Source organism: Microtus oregoni, unplaced genomic scaffold, assembly GCF_018167655.1.
Source record: "Microtus oregoni isolate MIOR12 unplaced genomic scaffold, Mior012 000011F_ref0000422, whole genome shotgun sequence".
Lineage (NCBI taxonomy): Eukaryota > Metazoa > Chordata > Mammalia > Rodentia > Cricetidae > Microtus > Microtus oregoni.
The window spans coordinates 51,936,402-51,958,761 of NW_024543070.1; the positions used below are offsets into that span (position 1 = coordinate 51,936,402).

At 49.0% G+C, this 22,360-nt stretch overlaps 1 protein-coding gene across 1 annotated transcript in view; it reads right to left on the reverse strand.

Annotated features, from left to right (window-relative positions):
* The window catches only part of Cplx2 (complexin 2), a 71,902-nt gene extending 62,830 nt beyond the window's left edge, over nt 1-9,072 (reverse strand). Inside the window, exons 1-2 of the mRNA XM_041659968.1 lie at nt 8,814-9,072; nt 190-269 (exon numbers count right to left, since the gene is read on the reverse strand). The gene's annotated coding sequence lies outside the window, so the exon portion shown is untranslated. The remainder of the gene's footprint in view (nt 1-189; nt 270-8,813) is intronic.
* Nucleotides 9,073-22,360: the final 13,288 nt, after the last annotated feature.

Below are 22,360 nucleotides of genomic sequence, written 5' to 3' on the forward strand. Positions count from 1 at the left end.
ACCTTGGGCTTTAAGAGATAGCTCTGGATAAGATATTGTGCCAACGATGCGGCCTAAGCCATCGCACCGCCCCCAGCCGACCCATCTCACTCCAACTTGGAAATGGAAGAACGACCCCCTTCATCTTAATCCCAGGCAAGAGGCTCCCTGAATGCCACACATGGCTATGACCTTGGGCAGAGCTCTTACCTGTGATTCCTGTATGAACCGGGATGCAGGGGCCTCACGCACCAAGCAGGGTCGATGGCATGTCAGAGATATTCAGCTTCCTAGAGAAGGAGAGAGGATTTGGAACTGAGAGTGTAGCCAGGGGTGGGGCTTCCTAAGTAAACAGTGAGACCCTAGTGTCCTCAGCCACTGCCATCTCCTGCCAAGGCCGTCACTGCTTCTTTCGGTTCTAGCAAAGAGCTGGGTGGGATGGGGCTCTGCCTGGCATCAGATCCAACTCCTGGCTCCTCTCCCCTAATCTGCTGGCCGTCACCCATCTTATTTACTGGCTCACAAAACACTTGTCTGGTGCCACCAGTGTCTGATTGGTGTCAACAGACACATTTTATTGACAGTCATGTCTAGTTTCCAGTTCTGCCTTGGGGATATTCGTTGCATATCCCTGACCCTCTGCTCCCTCTCACGTATTATGGGGCTTTGGCAGTGCCAATTCATGTAAACTGGATCTTGGCTATGAAGACACATAGAACATGAGCCCCTCAAATCCTACTTTCTTCCCTCACTTTAGCCTTGGGGTACCAATCCTGTTGTAGGAGGCAGGAGGTAGCACATCTGTGTCTGTTTCCAGACCTTCCACAAGGTCTGCCAAGGTCAGTGCCCCGCCAGTGTTTGTTGACTGAGCCTGCTCTCATGGTCTGGTGGAGCTGTCTTTGCACACCGAGGATTAGAAAGGTCAGTTTCGGAGAACAGAGGCAGGAAGGCAGTTGATGTGGCAGTCAAGTGTACATAGAAGTACCCAGGGAGCTGGGACCCAAAACCATAACTCTTGCACTTGTCCACCCCAGCTGCTGATTTCAGGGCCTGGGAGGTGGCCCTTTTTGGACGAGCACTGGATGTAGGCTGTGGAGAGGCCTTCAATGCCTGCTTACCCACTTCCTCCCAGTACAGCTTGTTACTTCCTCCTGTAGTCTCTCCTTGTCTTTTTTCCAATAACAGTCTCTCTCCCAGTGCTCCAGGAGCGGGCGGATCTGTCATTTATCACCATGGGGACTGAGGTTCAGAAGGATGAAGGGCTGCCTGGCTCACAGAGGCACTAAGTGGTGAAATAGGGAGTCCCACAGCGGTGACTCGAGGTCCTTTGTCACCAGCAGTCTTCAGGTCCACTTTGGATGAGGCATCCATCTGACCCCCCATCTTGTGTGATCCTGTTTCACCACACACAGCTCTAGCCGTGAAGCCCACTGTTGGAAAAGGAGCTCCTTCAGGCTCCCCCCCACCCCTGAGTCCAGGACTGAGCAGGACTTTGGTAGGTGTCTGATGAACGAGTTCAGGACTGAGCAGGACTTTGGTAGGTGTCTGATGAACGAGTGCCTGAGAAGGAACTGTGTGACTGAGCGAGAGGGCCAGACCATGTTCGGATGCGGTGGCACAGCCGTAAAAGGGACAAATGTGATCCCTAGTCTCAGAGAAAATCAGCAACTGGATTGGAACCATGGCCAAGTTACTGTTTTCTGATTGGCTGGGGTGGGGAGGTGGAGCTGTGTGTGTGTGTTTCAGGGAACAGATGGGTGGAGGGACTGTATTCTGCCCAGCAACAGCATCTAAGTGCAAACAGTAATTTGTGTGTCTTCGGCTGGGCCACCTGGGTGCAGGATCAAGTACCTGAACTTTAAGAAGTCAATGAAACAACAACAACAAAAAAAAAACGGGTGGTACAGTTAACTACTTGGTGCCAGCCTCCTGCTGAGTCCCAAACAGCTAGTACTTTAGGTGTTGGCACATAGTAGGTGCTTGCACATAGTAGGTGCTGGCACATAGTAGGTTCTTAGTCAACTGGAGTGAATTGGAAAGTAGGCAGAGAGCAGGTCAGGATAACTTTCATCTTAGGGCTTGTGGGAGTCCAAAGCATCAACTCTCAGCTTGGCTGCAGATGCGTCCACAGCGAGCTATCCTAACTGCACAGGGAGGCTCTCTATTTCAGCACCCTGTCTTCAACATCTCACTACCTGGCTAGTCCAGTGTCACAGACTCCTTCTACAGAGCATGGCAAAGAGGCTCAATAAGGACTTGGCCCATAGTTGAAGCTCAGGACCCGTGCCCATCTCTAGAAGTGAGATGCAGACAGCTGCCCAGAAAGCAGTCGATGAAAACATAGTGTGAATCCCACTCTAATGCAGGCTTGTCGAGGGTGCTCCTCCGCAGGAACAGCAGGGGTTTCCCTGAGAAGAGGAACTGAGGCCTGAAACTTAGACAGACCGAGAGGGCAGTGGGATGGGGAGAAACACCATCTGCAAAATCATGGAGGCAGTATGGTCCATGAGGAAACTTGGAATCGTGTGGCTTGGCTTGGTGCAAGATCCGTAGGGCCCACGTGTGTGGGGCCTCAGAACAGCCAAGGGAGGTAGAGAACCCTTGGTGGGCCCCAGATCTGTGCCTCTGGAAGACTGAGAGCATTGGATTTGAGTGGAGGAAGGTGGGCGCTTGAGAGTGTCTTGCCAGGCTGTGGGAGGCCCCCACTGTTTGCCATTTTCCCCTCTATTTACTCCTTTTCCATCCTGTGACCTTGTTGTGTTTTTCCCTGTCCCAGGGCATCTGCCCTTTCTGCTTCTTATGCCTGCATGCTTCCTGTGGTCAGCTTCTTTTTTTTTCCTTTTATTGAGATGTTAGCTTCACTACCTCTTCCTGAATTCTTCCCTAGATGCTTTATTAAACAGACCCACTTTCTGTTACACATCCCTTCCTTACCTCTTAGAACTTAGAGAACCTGGCAAAATGATTTAAAGTGTTTGTTTTCTTTCTCCCCATTAGACTTGAGCTTTGTGAAGGCCAGATCCTTGTTCTGCCCCAAGGATGGCTCAGGGAGACAGTTCCGTGTCTGTCTGCACATTTGGGAAACAGGAGGATAATACTTATCATACAGGGTTATTGACAACATTGAAGACACTCTTGCATGTGGCCTGCCAAAGCCAGCATGACCCCGGGGATCCCACCAGTCAGTCCCCACTTTCTGGATCATGAAGCTGAAGCTTAGAGAAAGATGGGACTGGCTACGTGGCCCAGCTAAGAGATGATGGGATGGACTTCTCTGATGTCGGAGAAGTGCCTGGCCCTGCACCCTGCTCTGAGTAGGCGTTCAGCAGCGAGAGCTGGCACTGGTCTCCTCCAGCCATCTGCTGCTTGAACTGAAAGACCCTGCTTGCTTGCCTGGCTGTCACAACTTGCCAACGAGTCAGCCACAGGAATTCTAATGGCTGGGTTTTTGTGGAACACAAAGGCCTGCCTCTCACAAATGGAGAAATGCATTTTTTCTGCATTGGCAATTACCACACGGAACATCCAAGCAACCGGTCTCGTCTTGTAGGCACGTTACCAAGATTAACTTCTGAACCCTATGAAGGGTTGCTTGTTGGGGCTCGAGGGGGCAGCTAGGGAAGTGTACACCTTGGTGTCTTTCATCACCCGAGAACCTGGGGCTCGAGGGGTTTGAGAACCCCCTCAAGACAAACCTCTTTAGCTGTTTGATCTGTTTTAAGGAGAGCTGTTTCCTCGCCTCCTTAAATGCTGAATCTCCTCAAGGCTTCGAGGTTTCTGATGTGTCCTCTCCCACTTGGTTACTGACTCAGCAATGTATTATATAAATATTGGCTGAGAACATACTAGGCATTCTTATAGGCTCTGAGGATGTCACTGGGGAACAAAACATAACCCGCCATTGCCATCCTACAGACACGTGGGAGACAGACAGCAGAGTCCTGCTGGTAACCGGCTGTGTGATTGTGGGTTAGTTCCCTTCCCTCTCTGGGCCTTGGGCTTTTGTTGTCCTCTACTGCTAGGTCTCCTCTTAGAATGTTCTGATGGCCCCCACTGATTACAGAGCATGACGGGCGTCCCTAGCCTGTGACTGTAGGTCCCTCACAGCATCTTGTTCACCCATTCTCTCGTTTGTCCCCTTTTATTTAAAAGTACCCATGCTGCTCTTTCTTTTTTGTTTTTATTTATTTTGCATGTGCGGTGTAGGTATGTGTGTTTGCTCTGTGTGTGTGTGTGTGTGTGTGTGTGTGTGTATACATGTGCACCAGAGGTCAATATCAGGTTCCTGCCTTTTTTCTTTTGAGATAGGGGTTCTCACTGGTTTGGTTAGAATAGCTGGTCAGGAAGGCCCAGGAAGCCTCCTGTCTCCACCTTCCCAACACTAGGATTACTTGTGTGCACAATCACATCTAGCTTTACGGTGAGTGCTGGGGATCCGAACTCATGTCCTCACGCTTGCCAGGTGAGCACCTAATGACCGAGCTAACGTCCAGCCCTCACATTTACTCTCTGAGTGCTAGACTCTCTGAGTGTCTCACAGTTTCATCTTTACAGAATCCCCTTGAAGGAGGGACATGTATTCATCATCCCTAGAATGAGAAAGTGGAGACCACAAGGGGAGATATCAGCTCCTAATTCACGAAGCTTCTCAGTGAAGGGCTGGAATCTGAGCGAGACAGCCCAGATCCGAGGCCATGCACCCCTGTCTGCCACTGTCGCAGGCTGGCCCTCACCATGGGGTGATGCAGTCTTTGTCTGTTTGTCTGGGTGCTGAGCAATCTCGTCCCTATTCTCTCCTTTGCTCCTAGCCCATCAACCTGGGCCACCCGCTCTCCACACAACCACCAGAGGCTTGTTTAAAAAGCAAAATCAGTTTTTATCATTTTTATGAATTTTAGGTAAAACTCCACCTTGTGACCATGGCTTGGAAGGTTCTGCACTGTCTAGCCCTGCCCTGCCCTGCCCTTCCCTTCCCTGCCTCTGTCTATGGCCAGTTCTCTGTGTATTTACTCAATTCCAGACACACTGACTTCCTACCTGTCCCCAACCAGCCCAGGCTAACATTTAGCCATTGGCTCTTTCCAGAGTGTTTTCCCCACAATAGGACACGACTCTGTTGTTTGGACCTCGGTTCCACGTCACCATTTTCCATACTAACTGTTTAGGTGTTTTTATCTTTACCTTTGATTGTTATTAATGATGGTGTCTACTCTGAGGGTGTGAGCCCCAGGAAAGCAGGTGTCAGATGTATCTGGTTCTGTCTGTCACCGGCACCTGCAGTGTCTGATGTAGAAGAGCCTGCCAGTGACTAAGTGTCTTGAAGGAAGAGTAGAGTCCCCCTGAGGCTCTCTCCGTGGTGATTCGGCTAGGCCCTGAAAGGTTGGTCACCAGATCTGCTCATTCAGGCTAACTTCACAGGTGCACGCTCACTGTCTGCCACTAGCTTTCCTGCCTGTAATCTTACACCCAGGCGTGGGGCAAGTTCATTGGCTGCCTTTTGCTGACTTCCCTCACTAGGGATCCTAAGAGCTCCTTGCCTGTTTCTTTGTTTGTCTTCCTTTAACTTTGGGTAACTTGTGAGATATTATCTTTCACAGTATGTCACAGGTCAGGGGCTTCCCTGAGAAGGGAAAATGCTAACTTTTAAGTCAGAACACCAGAGCCCAATCAGAGCACACCCATTCAACACAGCTGTTACATCTCACCAGTCACGGGGGAGACTTTAAACTCTAAAGAGACACAGAGTGCTGAGTTCTGTCAGGGCCTGGGCCAAACACTGCTTACTCATTGAGCACATCAAAGGAGTTCAGAGGGATGTGTGGCCAAATCCAGGCCAAATGGAGAAAGAGACTTTCTCTTTCTGGGTTCATCTACCAGGACTAAACAAAACTGCAGAACTCCACAGAGATGAAGTCTGGGTGTCTAACTTCGGAGCCCTTTGCTAACAGGAAGCAAAGAGTCACCTGAGGGACGAGCATGGTGACCAGAGGATTGGTGTCACTAGCCTTAAAATCACTCCTAAAGCCCATGAAAAGGCAGCCTGTCAGGTCTGAAAGATCACCCACCACACGTGACCTTCGTCTTGGAAACCAGGAAGATTCTCTTCTCTGCCCTACTTTCAGGATCTGGGGAAGGAACTGTCGTACCTACCAGAAAACCCCAAGGCCAAATTTTCTAGGCGAAACAGTGAACTGAAAAGCTCTCTGGATGATAAGTTCAAAGATCCTGGCCCTGCTCTCAGGACTGGGGAAGAATGTGGCTTACTGATCACTATACCTTCTGCCTGTACGCATTCATGATGAAGGTCACTTGGAAAGGAAGCTCACTGTTTCTTTACAGGACTCAGTTTGTCTGGATTGTGGCTGATGGTCTCTGCCTTGGTAGCCATTAGGGTATCATCATCGTACAATTCTGGCTCGGTAAAATCTGTCATCTCCCCTCTCCTCCCAAAGTAGCTCCTTCTCACGTAGGTGTCACCACAGTGGGGCTTATTCCCCAAAACTTCCTGCTGAGGACAGGAATGCCCCCATTTCTCAGTCACTCTTTCATCACTCAATGGTGGATGCGGGAAGGTCAAGATCTAACGACACCTGAGGCGGTGCGGCACCCAAGTGACACAAGTTGTCATTGATGTTGAAAATATCTCTGCACAAAATAGGTCTTAGATGATGTCTTGGGATTGTCTTTTCCAAAATAAAGTCAGTGTGTGTGTATGTGTGTGTGCTTATGTGTATGTGTGTGTGTGTTTGTGTGAGATGAGAGTGAGTATGGGTATAGAGAAAATTAAATTGCCCAGCCACTGAAGCTGGACAGTCTCATCCCCCTACCCTGCTCCCTCCTTCTCTGGGGTCTCCTGTAGTGTAGACTGGTCTTGAACTCACTTCTAGCCAAGGATAACCTTGAACTTCCGATCATCCTGTCTCCATCTGGAATCACAGTTGTCTGCCACTATGCCAGGTCTATGTGGTGCTGGGAATCGAACCCAGGGCTTGGTGTATGTTAGGCTGGTGCCCTAACGACAGAGCTACATCCCTAGCCTCTCCCTTCCCCTGTCTATTAAAAATATTCTTGAAACATTCTATCGTGGGCCTGGGCTCAGCCTTTCTGTTCTCTGTTCTCAGTCCCCATCCTGAGGACCTTCTGGCATGGTGACATTACCCTGGTGGCTGTGATTTCACACCTCTAGGCCTTTATACACAGCTCCATCTGTCTGTGATCCCTTTTCTCCCACAATCCAACAGTCCTGCCTCTCAAGTCCCACAGCCTTGTTTACTAGCCCGAGTACTTCTCACGTCGTGTTTTAATTTTATTTTTCGCTTCCTCTGATGGCCTGTGGCATCCTTGGGGCGCTTCTCCATCCTCCTCAGAACATATTTTCAGAAATAATAGTATGATGATGATAATAATAATACTTTTCAGAATAATAGTAATGATGATAGCTACAAGGTTTATTTATTTTTTCAGTGTTAATGTGCCAGGCACCCCCCTCACTAAACTCGTTACATAGCTGTGACATTAAACCTCAACATAGTGTGTACTGTTAATGCTATCACCTTTTCTTGAATAGCCAAGATGCTTTCGGGAGGTTATTTTACTGTGTGCTACAAGGTGACAGAGCTGAGGCTGGGTTCAGAATAAAGGCCACCTGTTCTTCTTTCCCTAAGTCCTTAAGGTTCCAGGAGTTGAAGAGCCTAGGCTTTAGGCTCCATTCTACTTCTCAGTTGCTGAGTGACTTTAGGGGGCACCTTTGCCCCTTAGGCTCTGTCTGCCCGGTAGTCTTTCAGAGAACTAGAGGATCATGTGATGCGAGGGCCCTCCCAGCTTCAACCCCCGGAGAGGAGATTTTTCTACGGTTGGTTTTCTGCCCAGGAGCTGGCTTCCCTCTCTGGGAACCTCCCAGCTTCTCATCCTCAACCTCTTTTCTCGCTAATTGTCGTCTCTCAGAGCAAAACCGCGTTTGCAACCTGCTGCCGGGGTCGCCTCTGCCTCCCTCCCTCCTTGCCAAGCTGGGATTTCTCTTTAGGTGGGGGTGGAGCCCTGGACAAGAGGGAGAGGAGCCTGCTGCTGCCTGGCTCCTTCCTGCGGCTTCCCTGTTGTTTCTCAGCCCCTTTCCCTCTCCTTCCCCCCACCCCGACAGAAACTCAGCTTCACACTTTCTAGGGATGCTCCGGGCACAGCCGGAGCCAGCGGTTTTAGCGGGCAGCCGCGGGCTTTCTGGGTTGGTCTCTCCCAAGTCCGCCGCCCGGGAGTTGGAGTGGGCATTTGCAGGAAAGGGGGGCGGCGCACTCCTTTCTCCCAGGGCACACTAGGCCCAGCCCGCTCCGCTGGAGCCGGGGACCCCCCCTCCCCGGTGCCGGTTCCCTCCACCCTCTTTCCGAGTCCTAGCTGAGCCCAGCCATTGCTCCCGCCAGGCCTCGGTAACTGCAGACCCAGGCCGGGGCCGCGGCGGTGACTAGGCCCGGGTCCAGGGGGCCCCCTCCGCAGCACGGGGAGGAATGGGAGTCCCCGGCTGGGCAACCTTCGGCCTCGGGAGCGCCCAGGCTCGGGCGCTGCGCTTTGTGGGTCGCCGGCGGCGGCGGCTGCAGCGGCCGGCGAGGGCGGCGGGGCGAGTGCCGGTGCGAGCGCGCGGAGCCCCAGGGCCGCTGGGTCCCCAGCGCTCGCTGAGCCCAGACGAGGCCGGGAGCTGTCCCCGGGGCGGTGCTGAAGGGAGCGGGGAAAGCGCTGCGGAGGGAGCGGCCAGAGCGGCGCCGCGCAGGGCTGGGGCAGCGCGGGCCCTCGGCCAGGGTCTCTCCGATCGCTCGGCTGGCGACCCGGAACGAGCGCGGTCTACGAACCTGTTGGAGGCAGCAGTTCCTCCGCGGCCGACCAGGGCGCCCGGGACCGAGGCTCTAGCGCGCCTCTCCCTCCCGTCCTCCTCACTCCTCCGCCGAGACGCTCCCTCCTGCCGAGCTTAGCGCGCCACGCGGGGGGCGCAGAACCCCTCTCCTGTCGCCCCGAAAGCTGGCCGAGCTGCAGGGCACACAGCTCAGAGGCCTCCCCCAAGGGCAGCTGAGATCCCAGGGAGACCCGAGCTTCCTGAGAAGGGAGGTGGGGGCTGGCTGCTGGGACAACGGCGAGTGCAGAAGGAAACAAAACGGCTGGGAAGCAAGAGGGAGACAGGGGAGTTCCCTAGACTCACAGCTCTGCCTTGAAGTTTGGGGACGCGGCTGGCGGAGGGGGGAGCGGGTGTTGCTAGGATATCCCTTCTTGGAAATCTCTTTCCACCTCTTTCTATTTCTGTGGCCAGTAACTCCAACATATGCCTCACACTTACCTGTTCCATGGCAGACTCCACTCAGCTCTGTCTCTGACATCTCATTCCGGGACGCCATTAACCGTCCCCTAGGGAAATCTTTCTGAAGATAGGATATTTAAGATCATTCAGCAGCAAAGGGCAGAATCTCCTCCCGGGTTCTCACCGCGACAGAGGACTACCCCAGGGCCTTTGCACCTGAGTCTTTTTAACCTGTTGACGAAAACCTTACTACTTAGGTTTAATCCTCAAAGTACGGTGTCCTCACTGTCACTGAAGTCTCTTGTGCCTCGGGTTGGCCTGTAGTCTCTCTACCAGATGCCCCATCACACCTTATTATAATTGCTTATCTCCACTCCAAGCTACCAGTCTTGTAGAAACTGGATCCATGTTTTTCTCGGGATCCCCAGCACCTAGCACACAATAGTTGTTCAATTATAACTGCTATGTCAGGGAACAAATACAAAGCATAGCTCTGAGGAACTCCCCTTTCTTCGTGTGACTGCTCATTTGATTTCCATATTTCCGTTGCAGCCTGCAAGGCCCCACTTGGCAGCCTTAGCGCCAACACTTCTCTGAGTCACCAACTCCCCTTACAGTGACCTCAATTTCCACCTTGAGCTGCTTCAAAAGTAGAAGTTGCTGCTTTCTTTGCTTGCCACACTCATTATCTTGACTCACTGGGCTGAATCCTTCTAGTCATTTGGATTTTAGCTTCAATGTTCAAATGCCACTCCCTTGAGGAGGCTGTGTGGCCGTGTATTTAATCCAAGGGTGTCCAACACCTCTGTAGGCAACACCATCACATTGCAGTATCAAAAGGTGGAGCATCCCTGGTCTCATGCTTTCCCCATTCACTCTGGAGCGTACTTCACGAGGGCCAAATTTCCATTATTTAGTAGTTTCTGCTCTGAAATAATTTCACAGTCATCCTTTGTCATGTATGGGGGATTGATCTCTCATATCAAATGGCATTGAATTTGTATACAACCTACAAAATCTTCCCATATGCTCTTTTTGGGGGGATAAGGTCCCATGTAGCACAGCTGGCTGTCTTCCTACCTCCACCTCCTAAATGCTGGGATTGCAGGCGTGGGCCACCAGGCTTGGTCTTCTCTCTACCTCCAGCCATCTGTGCCTGCTGTGTGCTCAGTTGTCAGCATTCTGAGCAGGATAGATCTTAGTCTGCACATCACAGCCCCCTTTTCCTGATGTGTGGGTGACGGGCCAGAAGTCACCAGAGAGGGCTTGAAAAGAGCGGACATCCTCAGAAAGGGAAGGCGTGGCTGGGAGAGGGCCTTGGGCCATTTTGTCATGCTTTAATGGGATAGGCCACAGACTGGGCAATTTATCATGAACAGATACGTACTGGCGCATTGTCCAAGGGCTGGAGAGCCCAAAGCAGAGGAGTTGGCAAGGGTCTTTTTTATTATGTTATCTCACTAGCGAGGAAATGAAAGAGGAATGGGGGGCAGAGAGGAAGGAGGGGATAGGAAGGAGAGGGGGGAGAAAGAGAGAGAAACCTTTTTTGTATGTTTTGTCTTTTTAAAAATGTATTTATTTTTACATACTAATCCTAGTTCCCCTTCTCTTCCCTCCCACTCACCCCCCCCATCTGCTCCTCAGAGAGGGTAAGACCTCCCATGGGAAGTCAATGAATTCTGTCACATCACCACGGTGAGGCAGGACCAAGTCCCCCCCCCCCCCTTGTGTCTAGGCTGAGCAAGGTTTCTCTTCATAGGAAATGGTCTCCAAAGAGCCAGACCATTCATTAGAGATTGCTCCTGTTCCCACTGCCAGTGGCCCCACAAACTGTCCAAGCCACCCACTGTCACCTGATTTGAGAAACTCCGAACTTCAAGCTCTGTGACAATAGTCATTTATCTACTTATGAGGACAGAACCATCGTGGACTAATGCCTCCTATAAGAGAATTCTGTCTCTGTCTCTAGTACGTGAGCCTAGAGACATGGTCAGTACCAACAGGGAACCATAGCTATGTGGCTGTGGTTAGAGTCAGGGGCCTGAGCAAACCCTTTCCCAGCCTGGGCAACAACATCAGTAGAAACCATTTCCTTGTCCTTCACACCAACACTCTCACTTGATGTACATGACAACTTTAGCCAGCGGGCATTATTCTGCCTGTTTTATACCCCAAACCATCGAGGGCAACAGAAGCAGACTAACTTGATCAAAGTCAAACAGCTTGTAAAATGGCGGTACTATTGCTCGTGCCATAATCCCTGTTGGGATCTAGAGGTGAAGAATGACTTTTTGCGTCTAGGATTTCACATCACTAGGAGATACAGGCGGAACAACAGATTGTAGCTCAAGAATGACTTTCAACCGGGAGAAGAGTGAGGTGGTATAAATGGACAGACGCCATCAGACAGACACCAAATGGACAGACACCCATATCAAGAGAAAATGAAACGTGAATACCAGCTAGAACCTGTTGAGCGCTATCCAGATGTGACATACTGTGGTGAGAATTTTGCGTGCTGTGTCTCAGCTAGTCATTCCTTCTTGCCCTTCCTCATTTTACAAAGGAAATTGGAATCATGGAGCTGGTGAGCAGCAGGATGAGCTTTAACCTGAGTTTATTTGACTCAGATCTTGAGAGCTTAACCATTATGAGCTGCTGAATTTGAATTTCTGGTGAGCAGGGATTTGGATACGATGATTAGGTCGTAAAAAAGCTGTGCATTAGATGTCCTCACTCCTATTGAGAAAACTTGGTATAGGGAGTGCTGCCAGGCAGTGGAAGGGAGGGTGGCACTACCTTTGGGGATGGTTACAGAGGCTAAAATTGAACTTTTAAGGACTAAGTAGGGGTTTCCAAGCAGACACAAAGGGCTCGTGTTTCAGACAGAGGCAGAATATTCAAGGGCGATTGGATATGACAAGTAAGGGATTGTTATATGTGCATGGGGTTATATGTTACAAGTTGTGTGCTCATGAAGAGGCTATAAGGAGGTGGTCAAGCTGGAACAGGCTTGGACTCAGTTATCACAATTTCATCTCTGAGGCAGCGGAGACCCACTGATGGGCAAAGACTCCACCTTTGACAGCTGTTGTCCTGTCCTTGGTCACCCCACAGTTTCAGCGTTGTCCTCTGCGATTTGCAAAGTACTTTCTCTGGATGCTGTGCACGTCACTCTGAGGTGATGCGGGCCTGACGCTCCATGAGGGTACCATTCCTGTGGTTCTTAATTGGTTTATATAACACCTGGCAGCAAACCTGGGCCTATGCGGGTGCCTAGAGAGCAGCGGGGAATGAAGAACTGTGCACAGGGCGTCTAGTTAGAGGCAACCACTTCCAGTGACAGAACATGAGAAGGGGCACACGGGTCTTTAGAATGCCTACTCTGGAAAGCACCAAGCTACTGCTTCCCGCCTCCGAACTCCTCAGAGAGGTTGGGATTCAGCTTTCCAAAATGGCCGCTGAATGATCACAGCTCCTCTCCCCTGCCATATACAGAAAGGCATGTTGGCACCAGGCTCCCAGTACCCAGCCAGGCCTGGGCTTCTCTGCTGTGTTATATCTTTTGGCTCCTGGATTTTAGTCCTGGTGTTCTCTGTTATGTGACAATCACATCCTATGGCATCGTTTGAGTTTATGGTTTAAAAAGGGAGGTTGCTGTGCTGATGGCACTCTTGGCTCCACCCCTCCTGGAAGTGCTGTGTGCTCTGGGATTGGCTGGCTTGCAGGGCCGGCTGGGGTCAGCACTGCTCACTTCGCAGCACACCTGCCATTCAGTGTCTTGAAAGTCCTTGGGCATCTCTCCTTGTCAGTGTGGAGTCATAGAGGAAGATTACCCCTCAGCATTCAGACTGGAATAGGTGTCTCCCAGGAGAAGGCAGACCTGCATACATTCTCTAATGCGCCTTCTCTCACCCGGTCCACAGTGCGATTACCTCTCATTTTAGTTCTGATGATAGTTTCCGCTCTTTGAAACGCTGGCTCCCTTATTCTTTATTTCTCGTCCTTTCACCGAATCCCAGCTCCATGAGAACCGAGCCTGTTGTGTTACCCCTGAACCTGCTCTTTCAGTCTGCTTTATGTTGCTATGGTATCTGAGACTGGGGAATTTCACAAAGGTGTAGAAATTGATTTTCTGAATTCTGGAGGCTGGGAACCAAGATCAGTGAGCTGGGACCTGGAGGGGGCAAACACTGGGTTCCCACAGGAGGAAGAAAGATATCCTGCCAGCCTTTCCTCCCCAGCACAGATTCGCCTGGGACACTGCCCTCAAGGTGCCACCTTCCACAGTGCTACCTGGAGTTTTAGGGTTACCGTCGGTAACAACTGCTAGAGTCCTGGGTCAGGCAGGATGTGCCCTCTGCACCTTCCCTTTAGGCACTCGCTGCCAGAGTAATGTACCACACCTCAGGGATTTCACTGTTACCCCTTTCACATCTGACAAGTTTTTATAAAAAGTATTTCATGTTTTGTTCATGTATTTGTGCTTAGGTGTGTGCCACATGAGGTGGGTGCCCAGTGGCTGTCAGATCTCCTGGAGCTGGAGTTAAATTCAGTCGTGAGCTGTCCCATGTGGGTCCCGGGAACGGAACTCAGTTCCTTTGGAAGAGCAACAAGTGCTTTTAACCACTGAGCCACCTCTCCAGGCCTGTATAGATGTTCTTAAGTCCTGGGCGTCACTCTTTTAGCAAGTCAACTTATATTCATTTTTGAGAGGGGGGAAAAAAAGGAAATGCAATTCTTTAACATGTATATTATATTTCATTCAAATATTAAAATGGGCATTTGACGGTAAAACTCTCATCCTTAGTTCACAGACGAAGAAATGGGCTCAAGAACCAATATAGTGACTGCTTATTCGGATTGCATAAAGATAGTCTCATGATACCAGTTCAAATCCACATTAGCATACCCTTCAGAGACCATGCCGCATGCCATTCTGACATTTAGGGAAAGATAAAGGCTTGCCTCTGGGGAACCATGACTGGTGTTCTAGGCTAGTTTTACCTCTTGCTGACTTCTGATGTTAGGTAAGCTGTGTGAAGCTAAGCTTTCTCATATGGATGACGAGACTAAAATAGAATGCATTTCTTAGAGTTGTTTATCGAGAAGGATAATACGCCTGTGAAGTGCTCACACATGAAAAGAGATTGCTAACGTCGCTGCTGGTGCTGGTACTTATGGCAATCTACTTGCTGTTTCAAGATGATGCCACAGAGCTGCGGAGGGGTAAGTTCCTGCTCAGGGTTGGCACAGCACTTTATGGTTGTATGGAAAATTCTTCGGAGCAGGACTTGGGACAATGATTCTCTTCTGATGGGAAAGAATGAACAAACCCACGCATGAATGATGGCTAATCTTGGTTGTCAACTTGACTACATCTGTAATCAACTAAAACCCAAGCAACTGGGCACACTTGTGAGGGGTTTTCTTAATGAGAGTATCAGAAGCAGGAAGATCCACCCTAAATCTGGGCCACACCTTCTGATGGCAGCCCACGTAAAAGGGCATGGGAAACAGAAGCTGTGCTTTTCGCCTGCTTGCCCTCACTCCAACTGGAAGTTCACCCATCTTGTTGCTATCATGTTGCGGCAGCCGGCATTAACTCCAGCCCCTTCAGGATTCCCAGAATATGGAGACCAGCGGCTCTCTAGGACTTCTCTGGGACTCCAGCACTAGACTGGTACTGCTGAAAACATCCAGTTTCAAGGACTGAGCAATCTCCATCCAGATCCTTAGCCTTTCCTTCGTGAGACAGCCATCGCTGGACTACATGGACCACATCCGTAAGCCAGTATAGGAAATAATCCCTTAATATATATTCATCTATATATTCAGTCCCTCAGTTCTGCTCCTTTAAGAGAGACCCTGATTGGTACAGTAGGTCTCTATTTCCCTGAGTAGAGGAAAATAATGGGCCCAAGAGGAAGGGACTTGGTCAAGGACAAAGAGCTGACTTAAAGCCTCAACTCGACTAACTCTCAAGCTTTAGAAGAATGTGAGTTGCCAAGGTGCTTGGGCCCCTCCCTTGGGCTCTGAAATTACAGCTAATCCCCTCTCCATTGTGACTGCCACAAGGGGAGAGAAAAATCCACAGATAATCTCTAACCCTCACTTGAGCCAATCATCATCCCCATTTATCTCCCCTTAAAGCTGCTTAGTGTAAGGTGGACAGGAGGCCCGGCAGCAGGGCCTGCAGCTTCTCCCGGGTCTGACTGCCTGCAAACAGGGTATTTTTCACGACTGTTGGGAGGCAGATGCCGCAGTGAAATCAGTAACCCAGTCACCCTGACCCATTGTCCAGGATGGCATCTGCAGAACTGGAAATAGTGTTTCTCATTGCCCTCTGGGGAGATCCATGAAGCATTTTCCTGAGAAGAAGAGCCGCCTGTGCCTCAGTTTCTCTATCTGTAAGATAGAGATAAGGGCCTGGGTGCTGCAGGTCCTTTGCAACACCGAGTGAGATGCTGTGTGCGGAGCTGGGCTAGTGGGCTGTTTCTATCCCAGTGCCAGCCAAATTCACATCGGCCAGTATGGAGTGTGGACTCTGAGCACTCTTAGATGAAATGGGGAGTCAGCCCACTCACGAAAGGCACATGAGTGGGTTTTGAGACAAGCGTGCCCAGGCGGGAGGGATAAAAGCTTGATGTTAAAGGGAGAGAGAAAAGAGGAGTTTGTCTACAGGTGACACTCCACTCTACTAGTTATGCATCTAACATGCATCTAACATGTCCTCCATCCAGGAAGTAAGGGGAACTTGTGGGCTAGAGTGGATCTTTAACTCTTAAAGACCATTCCCCTTTTCCTAAGTGTATCTTGCATTTCTCATCCATATGAGTTTTGAATCTCCAGAGGGTGGACTTGATTGGTTTAGACTAACCGAGATGCCGCATCCTCTGGACCACAAAGGTTACACAATGATCAATTAGTGGCACAGACGCCAAGTTACCCAACTGGAGCTAAACAGCGTCAGTGCTGGATCTCACCTTGGGTGGATGAGGCGTGGATGTGTAATCTCTGGAGACCCTGAAAAGGATCAAGAAAAGGGCCAGATCTGGGACAAGGCCTGGAGACGAGTATGCTTTTACAGAAGGAAGAACACTAACAAAGAAGGAAGCTGAATTCTCCCATTCATCACCTAAGTATCTGGATCAAGCCTGACTGGAAGCTAGCCTCCCACCGTCCTTTCCTGTCCTATCAGGCGACACACTCCTCTTATTTGTTCAAACCAATTTAAATTGAGTTTCCTAATATTTTCAACACTAAGAGTCATAACTGATATGTTGTGGATTACAAGCTTCCAAAGCTTGGTAGGAGAAAAAAAGTTAGATTTTGAGTTCCCTGTGTGAAACATTATCTATAGTCTTCCTGCCCCAAGACCCCTTCCAAAGGTTTTAAGAAATACTTGCTGGAGAGCAATATACATAAATAGCTCCACCCTTCTCTGGTATTTGGGACTGGGTTTGGGCTCCTCTAAGAAGGAGGCTGGTGCATATGGAGGGAAGCATGCATATGCAACGAAGGTTCACACCCAAGCATCTGTCTGTCTGGAATGCTCATGCATAACCAAGAATCCATTCGTACTTGGATGCATTCAGAGATGCATATGCAAGGAGTGCAGAGGCCTGCCAAAGGCAGCACAGGGAGCCAGGGTGTACAATGATGCCATGTCAGGGAGATCAGACAGGCAGGGAAGTGTGGTGGGGCAGGACATGATGAGACTTGGGAATCTTTGAGGATCTTCCTAAGTGGGTACAAAGAAGGGATGTGCATTTATGATGTGTAGGGAAGCTGGGGGTGAAGATGCCCCTGAGAGGATGGGACATGGGTAGTCCTCTTCTCCTGATGCTAAGGAAAAAGAGAAATGACAGACAGAGCTCTGGAGAAAGGATGCAGCAATATGGTCCAGGCTAGCAGCAGAAGTAGCTAGTTTCTTAGTTTATGCCCATTATATGAGGCCTTGAGATGCCCAGGCAGGTGTTTGCACGTTTGAGTGTGTCTGTGAAGGAGTCCCTGTAAAAGCTTAGCCTTTGGATTCTGGAGCCCACATTGTACAAGGTCCTCCCAGTGTGTGTGTGGGGGGGCATCACACTGTTCATCGAGGGCCTGAACAGAGCAGGAGGTGTGAGAAGGGCACGTTCACTATGCCTGGCCAAGGCCTGGCATCTTTTACCAGCCTTTTGATTCTCAGTCTTTTAGAGGCAGATTGGATGTTTATTATCAGCTCTCTCAGCCTCTCAAGCTCTCAGGCCTTCAAACTACACCATTGGTTTTCCGAGGTTTCCAGCTTGCAGACAGCAGCAGACTGTGGGGTTTCTCAGCCTCCGGAATGGTGTGAGCCAATTCCTTATAATAAATCTTTTCATACATAGATGGATATATATATGCATTCCTGAGAAACAGAACCTATATTTGTATACACACTTTTATATGTACATGCACACACATACATACATACATACACAAACACGCACATATATGTAAACACATATACACATACATATGTAAATATACACACTTACATATACATAAACACATACACAGACAGAGTTTTTCAGCAGAAGCTTAATAGAATTTTCTATAAATAACTTGGGACTAGGCAAAAATACCACTCCATTCCATGTGAATTACTTCAAACAGGGATTAAAATTTTGACACACAGGCAAGTTAGAAGATTTGATTTGGACTGTCAGGAGTCTAAAATGAGATAGAATTAAGTGTCCTACATTTAGCAAAAACAGGACACAGGTAAAAAGTGAAATAAAGTTTGATTTTAAGGATAAATAAGAATTATTGGTGGGGGTGCCGGGGAGATGGCTCAGTGGTTAAGCGCACTTGCTGCTCTTGCAGAGGACTTGGGTTTGATTCCCAGCCCCCACATTAGGTAGCTCAGAACTGTCTGTAATTCCAGTTCCCTCTTCTTGTCTTCATGGATGCCACACACACACATATGGTACACTTATATACATGCAGAGAAAATTTTCATATACATAAAACAGAAATCTTTTTAAAAGGGAATTCTTTGGAAGATGTAATTTTTCTGAATAAAATTTCTGGATGACTCATTATTGCCTCCATTAATTTTCATTGGACTTTTATAGTATGTTTGGCCAGAAGACCACTTTTTTTTTCCCACAAAATGTTCCTGGACTCGATCATTTTTCCTGATGGAAATCAATCAATCTCCTTAGTATTGTGAGATTGGAGAGATCCTCACTGTGGTGCTTTTCAACCCAAGAGCATGTGCGTCAGTCAGTTGCCGTACAAGCCTCTCCAAAAAGCCTGTGCCTTGAGAAAATCACCCCTTAGCTCACAAACCTGTGGTCTGGGTGTGGCTGGTAGGAAAACCGGTCTGCTGCGTGCATGGTGGACCGAAAGGCCCACAGCAAAGATGCTCACTCATGGCCACATGCTGCTACTGACTGGTTCGGGAGTTCATTTGTGGCTGAGAACTGAGGGTGCCTCTGTCCGGTCCACCTGAGCTTCTCCTTCTAAAGCTTTCCACTGCTTCCTTCTCTTGCCTACATCCTGAGAGCTCACTCTTCAGAGACTGACACTGTAGACCTTTTATGGTTTAGCCTTAAGAGTCCAAACTAACTCTTGTCATGTGGGCTGACAAATCACGACGTTTGCCCTGGAAGAGAGATGTTCCAGTTTGCCTTCTATTGCTGTGATCAACATCAGGAGCAAAAGCCACCGGGGAGGTTTCTCTCAGTTCACAGCAGAGTCTATCATGAAGGGAAGTCAAGGGGCCATGGAGGAGGGCTGCTTACTGGCTCACTTTGTCAACTACCTTTTTAGATAACCCAGGACCACCTGCCCAGGATAGGCCAGGCCACTGTGGAATATCTATAACAGATCAATCACTAATCAAGAAAAAGTCCATAGACTTGCTTATAGGACAATCTGATGGAGGTAATTCTTCAATCGAGGCTCCCTCTTGCCAGATGACTCTAGTTTGGGTCAAGTTGTCAAAAACTGAGCAGCATAGAAGACAGTTACAGTTCCCATGACATGGAAGGGATGTCTGAGTTTTAGGGGCATCTTCTAACACCACTACAGTCTAACCTCCGGGCTGAGGAGCCCATGGAGTCATGTGCGTTTATCTCGTGTGCAAAACAACTGTACTACTTCCCCAGATCTCATTTCCCTGCTTCTTGCGTAGAAGGCTCATGATCTAGGATCTTGGCTCCTAACCCAGGCTCTCTAACAACAGGAATCCTTGGGGTGCACTGAGGTGGATACAGTTCTTAGCGCTATTCCTTTGGCTCTGAAGACCCATGTCCTAAATACTTCTGTCTCTCAGGGTAACTGCTACAAGCCCTTGAAAGCTCACACCCCGTACTGAGCAGCAGCCATTGAGATAGGAGTCAGGATCCTGATGTGACGGGTCCCCAGTCTGGGCATTAATCATAGAGGCTCCATCTGTTTCACGTATTTGGAAGAGTTGATAGATGTGTTTCTTTAGGTACATCTAACCATTCAAACCTCAAAAAAAGTTTTCCAGGCCAAGTGTTTTTTTTTTTTTTTTTTTTTTTTTTTTTTTTATCCTTTCCACTATCTCTGTGCAAGAATAAGAAAAGTATCAGGATACAGGAATCTTGCTAATGGGACCAAAGGATGGGCATCACTTGCTATGGTTACTTTAAAATTCTTGTTTGGAAATAATTTCAGGCTCACAGAAAAAAAAAAAGACAAGACCAGTGCAAAAAACTCTAATGTATTCCTCATCCAAGCAGTAGAGTCTTGATAAATTGCCTCCTATTTCCAAAATAGGAGCTTAAGTGGAAAAAAAGGGGGGTGGCAGAGAACCGCAGAGGAAATAGACCGACCTCAGGCTTGCCTCCAGGCACATTTAAAAATTACTGATAATGGATATCTTTTGCCTGCATGTCAGGGATTTCTCCCTTAATGGTAACAGGGGCCCACATTTCCCTCAGGAAATCATCTCTTTCACTTGACAGGTGAGTTGCTTGGGTCTGACCATACCTTGGTTCTCTTAAACCCATCAAGATGGGACCTACATGGGTTTAAACAGCATGAATTTTGTCAGAATTATCCTAGGAATTCTGGTGACACGATTTGTCCTTTTCTGATGGACAAATCGAGGCATGCACTTCTTGGATCTACTTGAAATTATTTTAGAAATCTTAGGGACACCCCTTGAAGTCAAGTGGATGTGGAAGAAGATAGGGTTCTGTGTGAGAGTTTCTGGTCCCGCCAGTGAGGCCTAGGCCACTTCTGGACTTTTTATGTCATCAACCATAAATTCCTTTTGTTTATCGGAAGTCAATTTGAGCAAGCACAAGTTTGCTAATTTACTTCCTCCATAATGGTAGTTGTTTGGGGTCAAGGATAAAAGTCCACTGAAGAAAAAGTTCTCATCCCAGAGCTGAGGCTGGAACTGTGGTAACCATGTGCCGTGAGACTTAGAGAACATAACTTGTATTCCTGGAAGCTTCTTGGTTCTGTCCAAAACAGGCACATAGCCCAGTCTTTAAAGAGCAGTGGTCAGGAGGCCCCAACTGTGAGAGGAGCAGAGTAAACTCTGAGCATGTCCCCTAGAGGCTCCAGCATCTGAATACTTGGTTCTCACTTCGAGGTGCTGTTTGGAGAGCTCTAGGGCACAGCCTTAATGGAGGAAGTACTTCACTGGGGGTGGGCTCTGAGATTAAAAGCCTGGCAAGTCACTTCTAGTTCGTTCTCCCTTTGGGCTCATGGTTGAGGATGTGAACTCTCGGCTTCTTGATCGGCTGCCATCCATGTCCAAACATGATGACTCATGTCTCCGAAACCATAAGCTAAAATAAACCCTCTCTTTCTTAAGTTACCTTTGGTCACGATGTTTTATAAGAGCAATAGAAAAGTAACTAATACAGGCCTGATGATGGAGAGACCATGCTGGAGAGAGCAGAGACCAACTGGAGAGAGGAGAGACCATTCTGGGGGAGAGACCATGCTGGGGAGAGCATGCTGGAGAAAGACCGTGTTGGAGAGAGACCAAGCTCCAATAAGACACCTTGTAACACAAAAACAATGACTTGAAGGCTGGTCAATTTTAGGGGGTGGACAAGCAGGGGAGCCTAGGTGGTTAGAAACCTCTACCTGAGCGTCAAAAGACTTCCATGAACAGGATAGAGGTATGTAGGAGCCCTAGGTCACAGGAACACACTAGGTAATGTGTGTGGATGCTGATGCCACTGATGCGGATGGAGAAGATGACAGCGTTTTCTGAAATGACTCCTACACATGTTCATTAGCATCTCTTACTTTCACCTTCCAGGGTCCATTCTCCCTTCATTTGCTTAGCATCCTGCTATTCCTTGTCACACTTCCTTCCTCACTGTAGTCTGATTGGGGCTGAGCCAGTCTGGACTGCAGGGCTCCAGGCAAAGACACATGACCCAGTGCTGGCCCTAAGGAGAGGCAGCATCTCCCTAGGTGCCGAGGCTGATTGTGGGAGTGAACAAGGAACCTGAAGTGGTCTAATCAGAGGCGACGAGGGCCAGGCTGAAGACCGCTGGGAAAGAAGCACTCTCTCGGCTGGGGAAAGTGAACCTAGAGTCACTGGTGGCCAGCTTGTTGTGGAGAACGGAGCTGTGTTTGAAAACATCGCCGTGTGGAGGACATGAGAACAGAAGGGAGAGAGGGGATTTTTGGTGATAATCAGGTACCTACTTTCAGCTGTGTCTAAAGCTAGACCTTCTGTTTAACTTTTTAGTAATGCTTTGAAACATTAATCACCTTCCTTGTTGTTATTCGTTGGTGCCTCTCATCTCAACCAGGAGTCCTGGTAGCTTATCAATCCACAGAAGATTTCTACTGTAGACACTTACTATTCCTGTCTCACAGATAAGGAAATTGAGGCACAGATTAAAAGATGGCTGCCTCAACTGGCATAGGGCCAAGCCTGTTTAACATCAAGCCCCTTTTCACTCCGAGATCAAGGCACTGTACACCCTGCATTCTGGATGCCTTCCCATCCTTCCCCAGCTCTCAGATCCTCTCTCGCTGTCTCAGCATTGGACAAGCGCCAGACTGGGGGCAGCAGGTAGTGGATCAGCTGCTGCTGGGTCAGGAGCCCAGCATGCTCTCAAGGACACAGAT